The following is a 7,854-nucleotide window of genomic DNA, read 5'->3' as shown; positions in this document are numbered from 1 at the left end:
GTAGTATCGTAAAATACCAGCAAACGAAAAAGAATTAAAATGGAAACACAAAATTAAATGAAAAAGAAATCATAAAACTAAAACCCCCCAAACCTTATAGTACCGGTTGGTGTTACCAACCGGTACTAAAGGGCTCCAGGCCCCCGGAGCTGGCTCGTGCCACATGGTTTCCCTTTAGCACCGGTTCGTGCAGAATCGGTACTAAAGGGGGGGGGGCCTTTAGTGACCACACTTTAGTGCCGGTTATGGAACCGGCACTAAAGGGCCTTACGAACCGATGTTATTGCCCGGTTCTGCACTAGTGAATACGCGGAACTCACCATGGTGCGCCGAGATCGCTCTGCCGCGCAGCAGAGCCATGGCGGGCTCCAGCTCGTCCGTGCACCCAGGCGGCGCTACTGCAGCCGTTGGCCTCGCCTCCCCGCGCCCAGCCGCTGTACGGCCTCGCCCAGCGCCCGACCTCAAGCAGCAGGCTCCAGCTCGTCCAGGCCATGGCCAACGTGCACCGGCGTTTGCGAGCTCCCCTGTCTCCTATGTGTTTGACGGAATGCCGACCCGGACATGCATAAAATGGATCTGCCTTCTGTTGGGCGCACCGGCTGACCCAAACGAAAAAGCAGACACGGATGGGCGGACGGACGACCCAAACAGATAAAAAAGGAAAAAAATAGATGTCCTTTTGGGTTGCCCCGTTGGAGTTACTCTAAGATGTTGGATTGGTGAGAATCAAGCAACAGGGTCCCATGCACAGCCAGAATCAAAGAAAGCTGGTGGAATGCATGGTAGTTCCAGCCTATGCGTGTATAAATATTACCTATTTTGTTAGCTAGGGGTAGTATAGCTTGCTAGTCCGTCGTCCATTTTTGTGATCGGCCCTACACGAGAGCAACAATGTCCTTTGGGTGCTGCTGCCTGCCTGCTCTTCACACGATGCTACTTGTGGCCTGACGTAGGCTCTGGTGATGGCTCAGCCAGTGTGGGTGACTGGGATGGCTGGGTGTAGATGGTACGGATGTGAGCCACCTCATCGATCCCGTGCTCCATATCTCCACCAATGGGAACCCATCACATGGAGATCAGCCAATCTGCCTCCGTACCCGCCGCTAAGACCACCAGACCAGGCAGTTCATTTTCATGCTTAAATACATGAATTGTGGGTTTACATAATATTTATATTTATGTAGGAGTAATAGAAATACTACTCCATTGATCCTTATTAGTTGCCGCTGATTTTGTACAACTCTGTAATACTGAAGTTGTACTAGGCCGGCGTCAGTTAATGTGGACCGAAGGTAGCAATGAGTTTTTCTTGGGTGTTATTTGAAATTTCCAAATAATTGTCCAATGTAACATGAATTTTTTGTACTGGCAATATGTAATAGCCCTTTCGTATAGAGCGACCTGGAGCGAGGGTGCATGCCTATGGGGTATTTCCCAAAAATGAAAGAAACGCCGGCCCTAATAATATTCCTCAAAAATGGAAAATAGCCTGGCGCTAATGGATTGCTATTTAATTAGCGACGGAATGAAGGTGACACATATACACGTTGGGTCATCGGAAGAGCGAGCTAGCGTTAATCTCGATGGCATGCATGCATGCGTACGTACGGGATGGATGTGACTTGAAGCGTTGCATGCACGGTACATACATGTCCTCCGCATGCATGAGATTTACGTGCTTGCTAGCTTCTCTCGTTTTATTGTCTCCACCTTAGGGCATCTCTACAGGAGACCCTCAAAGCTTCGGTACATATTCAGATTGTGGTGTTTTCGGACCATCTGTATCAATTTTTGTCATCTAAGAGCATCTACAGCCGGGCGCCTCAAATCCGTCTCATATGCCCGGGCGGGGCGCCCAGTCCTTGTCCGGTCATGAAATTTCGATCTAGATGAGCGCCTCAAACCGCCCTCAAATGCTCGGGCTGACCGGCAGCCCTCATATCCAACCCAAATATGAGACGGATATGAGTCGGCCCGGGCGCACCGGGCATTCCCGCCACGTCAGCATGACCCATCCTGACCCCACATATATCCTCTTCGATGAACCCTAGACCTCAGTCCACTCTACTCCCTCTATCCTCTCCTCTTCCCAATCCATTCTCTCCTCTTCCCGATCCGTCCTATCCTCTTCCCACTCGGACCCATCGCCGACGACCGCAGCGGCTCCGGCTCCAACGGCGACGAGAGAGACGTCGATGCGGCCGCCCTTCGCATTGCTCTGTGCCGCTCCAGACTAGATCGGGGCGGCACCTCCCGGAGCGACGCGTCGTCCCCCTTCGCCCCGTCATCACAGTGCGGGCAACGTGATAGACATTCTCTCTCCCCTTCTTCGACAGTAGAGGCGATAAGAGAGGCGGAAAAGTTGCCGACGCCAACTCCAGCGACTCCTCACCGCCGAGGACCCTGTGCTCGCCGGTGGGGGAGGGGTCGCCGGAATCGCCGTCTGGCTTTGTATAGATGTAGTCTAGGTGTAGGCTTTGTGGCTTAGATTTTTCGGCCGTGTGCTACACCGTCCCGACGATATTAATGGAGGCGCCGAATAAATGGCCTCCAGATCCACCCTGACACCGCTTATCCGGTGGTGGTCTAGCCCGGATATGGGTTGGATAGATCGATCCATCCAGCAGGATTTGTAAGCCGGCTAATTAATTAGTCACCGTGGCAGCAAAGTGATTTTATCAGTGGCAGTAACCACAAACTCATCTTGTCGATTCTATCTTAGTCTCTTAGTCTATTATTGATTCTATCCTAGTCTCGCTGACTGCTATCACTAGACTAGCTAGAGCTCTATGTTTTCTCGTTTCTTTAGAAAGAGAAAATTATCCTTTCTGTAGACCATGGCAAAGACTGCGCCCTTAATTTCCCCCCTTCTTTTGAGCAAGAGACGCAGCATCATTTTGCTCTCTCTCTCTCTCTCTATATATATATATATATATATATATATATATATAGGGCGCGCGGGGTATCTTGAGCTAGCAATTGGAATTTGGAAACTAACTTCATCCCGTGCGAATAACGAGGCTTCACGTCATCCTAGCTACTCCTGGTTCAGCTTCACCCATATTCACTTTTATTCTAGTCTATCTGAAAATCCCAGAAATCTTTTATTTGCATGGGTCGATCACCAAAGCAGCAAGCTTCTATGTATGTACTTGATCGCACTCTAAATAATCAGAGTGACAACAAACTGATTTTTATCAATGACGGTAGCAACAAACACATCTTATCAATTCTGTGTTAGTCTTGCCGACTTCTATCACTAGACTAGAGCTGCACGTTTTCTCTTGCTGACCAGGATCATTTTTCTGAAAAGCATGTTATTCATGCAACATGTGTATTGGTGCCTACCGAACGACCAAATATCGCCGTTGCGTATGGACGGCAATAAATCCTAACCTCGCCGCCCCTAAGAGCTGACAGGAATTTACGCCGTAGCTCTGTCTAATCCGTTGGACAAACTTGAGGAGGATCGGAGCCTGGAAGACTGACTCGAAGAAGGAGCGACGTCATTCGTCCAAAAGCCGCCTCTCTGCAAGGACTAATACCCACCTATCTACTAGCAGGAGTCGAGACATCAGGATTCTCCTGCTTTCCACCAGCTGCCAGAGTGGCAGGCAAAGGGGAGGTGAATCCACGGGTTCGCCGGCTGGGATCGAGGGGAGGAACGCTTTCGCGAGGATAAGGTGTCCAAGGTTTGGGGCGTGAGTCTCGATGCACATCATCCAAAGAGTTTCCTTGTTCACCATTTAACAAAGCGGTGAAATAAAGTGTTCAAGTTGATCGGAAGCGAATGGTGCTGCCCGAAGCGCGTGCGGCACCGGATCCGGGCGTCTACTGCGTGATCGGGCAGGTTGCTCCGGCGCTCGGGTGAGTGGTCATGGAGATACAGTGGTGCGCGTGCGTCGAGCAGGAGAAGAGTGTCAGAACGATTGATGGACTAACCGCATGGCGCATGTTATCTATCCTCCATCGTAATCAAAACACTGCAGCGCCCACTGCATCGTGAGGAGATGCACTCTAGGAGACGTACGACGACGCGGCGCAACACGGAGCGGCCGTGGTTCCCGGAGCACACGAGCTCGGAACGCGTGCACGACGGGTACCCGTCGTCATCCAAAGGTATGTGGTTGCCGCGGGCAAAAGACACCAACCGGAGCTCTGCGGGGCGGCATGCCCAGGTCGGCACAAGAACGGCAACGAGGTCCGCGCCTTGGTTGTCATGGTGTGCGGCGCCGAGCATGACGAGGCGGAGGACAAACCGGAAATTAATTAAGGAACCATCATCCATCCCTAGCAAAGCAAGCTACGTGCATGCAGCATGGACATATTCGTACCTAGACAAGTTTAGAATCCGTGCCAGAGAACAAAGAGGAAACTGGACCGCCCACGCGAGTACGTATGTACGTACGTACCCATGAGAAACACGGGCCAGCCGGCCGCGTCGCAAACCAACCGGGGATAGATAAGCGCTCAAGAAAAACAGCCTAAAGACGGGTAGCGTGGCCTAGCTCGAGCCAAAAACGCGGCCTGAGTCGGGGCAACCGGCCTCGTTCTCGCCTGGCAGTGGCCTAAACCGGAGGAATGCCATTTTTCACCTAAGGCTCCGCTTGGATTAGCGTTTGGCCTCTCAATACCCCTGTAAAAACGATACAGACCTCTAGGCGTCGTTTTTTCTCCCGGCGAAACTCACGCTGCGGCCGGTATAATACAAGTGTATACAAAATCCGGATGTAATATCTTACACCGAATCCAAGCGGGCCCTAAATCTGGGCCAGTTTTAGGCAGATCTGCGGCGTGCCTCGCTCCCATGCCTGAAACGTGGACCTGTGCCTGAGTATTTTTTACTTTTTTTTTCTGAGGATCGGACGTTGTGGGCTCAGGCCTTTGGTAGAGCGCGTGCAACATGCCAGCTCGCAGCCCAAGCAGCGGTTCGACAAAAGAAAAAAAAAACAGCCCAAGCAAAAGCAACAGTCGGGCGTTGACTGCCCGCTCGCTTCTCACGAGACGGGGAAGGCGGGGTTCAGGAGAACCTCGCAAACCTCGGTGGGCCTCCTCCTTCGCGACGGCCGCCGTGAGCTCGTGCTGCTCCTGCGCGCCGCCGGCCTGCTGCACCACGGCGGCGATGGCTCGCTGTCGAGCAATGGATTTATCGTTGGGGAGCCATGCCATGGTCATCCCCGATTGAGAGGTTAACTTCCGCGAGTCCATTGGCTACAGCTGTGTGCACATATGCCTCCCGCTTTCTGCGACCAGTCTCACACCCGCAGAGCAAAACCGCGACACCGGCGGACCACGACGGGGTGAGCAGCACAGTGAAGAGCGCAATGGACACCCTGACGCGGCCGTCGAGGCAGGCCGCAACAAAGGCGACGTGGAGGTTCAGATGGAGATAGAGGACACGTCCACGAAGCTGCAGGTAGACGGCAAAGCCGGGCTGCTTGGGGGTATAACGCGTTTATCCCTCTCCTGATAATTTATGTATTAGCAGTGCTAGCATCATGTGTAGATTTGTCTACTGTTTGCGTAGTACGTGCTTGTTTAGACCAGTACCAGTATGTTGTTAGTTCTGTCAATGCCATGCTAATTATCTACTTATGAATTGAATTAGTCGAAAAATTGCCTATTTACTTAGCAGATGGGGCTGCTCCCATCGTATATTTGTCCAGATCTTTACGCCTGGGTTGTTTCTCAAGTCGTCAAGGTAGGAGCAGGAATAAGTGTATGCTTTGTTGTTTCCTCTATCCGATATTAGGAGGGAAAAGCAGTAACACTATGCGTACACATCATATACCAATCCGCTTCACGATGATTGGAGCCAATTCAAGCAGTAAGTAGCAGCCGTGGCCTTGCACATGCTTTTTTGGGTTCAGAGAATTAGATCACTTCAATTTCTACCTTCAGTTTCATGGACTACTAGACAGCTAAATTACTCTGCGTACATTTTTGTATCTGAACACGGATCAATTCCATGTATGAATTTGATTGACATGGATCTTTGATCTGGACTTGAGGTAGTTAATTTTTCTTTCTCAGTTTAATTTGCAATTGCAATCATAATTAGTTGCTACAACACATTCAGATGCATTGTTCCCAGTTTTTGTTGAGCCTTTTGTCCATTTTTTTTACTGCTAGGTAGGAGCAGGGAAATGAGGGCCATTCCCGTCGTAAATTTGTCCAGATCTTTACCCTTTTGTTGTTGCCCTGAAGGCATATGCGCTTTTTCAGTTAAAGAGATACATACTTACTGTAAATGCAATTCAGGTTGTTCCTGCCGTATAATTCTTCAGATCTTTGTTGTACGGGCCTGATATGCACTGCACCTTACCCTTTCATTTTTTTACACTGATTGGTATGTGGCTGAAGGAGAGCCTTGGCGCAGTAGTAAAGCTGCTGCCTTGTGACCATGAGGTCACGGGTTCAAGTCCTGGAAACAGCCTTTTACAGAAATGTAGGGAAATGTTGCGTACTATAGACCCAAAGTGGTCGGACCCTTCCCCGACCCTGCGCAAGCGGGAGCTACATGCACCGGGCTGCCCTATTGGTATGTGGCTCTTGGTCATGTAAGAATTCTAAGATGTATGTATGTATTGTTCTTCGATTTGCTTATATTTTGTGCTTCCGTTCCTATTACAAAAAGGCATTTGCGTCAGTGGGTTTAGTATCTCGCCTTTCTATCAGTAGGTTCAGACTGGGCTTCGCATGTTTTCAGTAACGGAACAGTTGTGCGGACGATTCAGTCTGCACGACAGCTACAGATGGCAAATCGAGCTGTCTATTGCATTTTAATAATATGAATGTACGGACTAATATGCGTTGTCATGCAAAATTCGTCCTCACGACGTCGTGTAAATACCATCGCTTGCTCTTTTAGTAATTTTCATGAACTGTATGTCCTATTTTCTCATGTTAGTGATGCATTCCAATTTTGCGCAAAAAGCAATGCATTTTAATTACAAAAATATGAGATACTACTCTACGATATACTAATTTTTTGACTTTTCACATAGTACCAATAAAGGCTCAAACAAACATATATTTTTAATTGCTTACTTATTGTGACTCTATATACCAGCAAAGGTTTGAAATAACATAGTTTTTTCATTCTTTTCACTCCATAATCTTTCTCATGTGGAGTATTACAAGTTCCCGCAGCAACGCGAGCTGTATTTAATATTCATTCGTACAATATATGCTTTTCTTCGAATCTGTTCATGGAAACCACAAAGTCCCGCAGCAACGCGCGGGGGTATCATCTAGTTTGAACTAACGTTAGGTGGGCATGTTAGCATGGGAAGAGAAAGGTTTATGGGTCAAGGCAGAGGCACCATTCATGAGGGACAAAGTTGTCCATGACGAGGGACATGGGCCATGTATCGACGCACGACAATGTAGGTTGGACGTTGACCATGTGGTGCATCTTGACGGCAGTAAAGCGTGAAGGGGCCGTAAGACGCACATCCAAATTCGTAACAAGGGTAGAGGCTATAAATTTTGTCTTTTCATAAGTAAGTGAAGTAGGTTGCGTAGATATATTGAGAGGGATTATTTTACCATATTTCCGTTTGAATGTTGTTGCTCATCTTGGATGGGCAAAGAACACTTCTATGCATTTCTATGTTCCATATCTAACCTTCCCTAAGGAAAACTTGGCATTGTTGTCACTCAAAAGGCTGAGCTTTTTTGGACGTATTGTTGCAGTGATGCATGTACTGGACATGGAAATGGAGGTGCGGGCAGGAAGACGTCAAACAAGTAAATTCAAGCAAAGGTCGAACCTACGGACACTCTGCTGCCTGGATGAAGCGTGCCTCCATTGTTGTTGAGTGACCACGCAGAGAGAGAGAGAGAGAGAGA

This window comes from Triticum aestivum, chromosome 1B, assembly GCF_018294505.1.
Source record: "Triticum aestivum cultivar Chinese Spring chromosome 1B, IWGSC CS RefSeq v2.1, whole genome shotgun sequence".
In the NCBI taxonomy this organism is placed as follows: domain Eukaryota; kingdom Viridiplantae; phylum Streptophyta; class Magnoliopsida; order Poales; family Poaceae; genus Triticum; species Triticum aestivum.
This window is presented reverse-complemented; position numbering follows the sequence as displayed.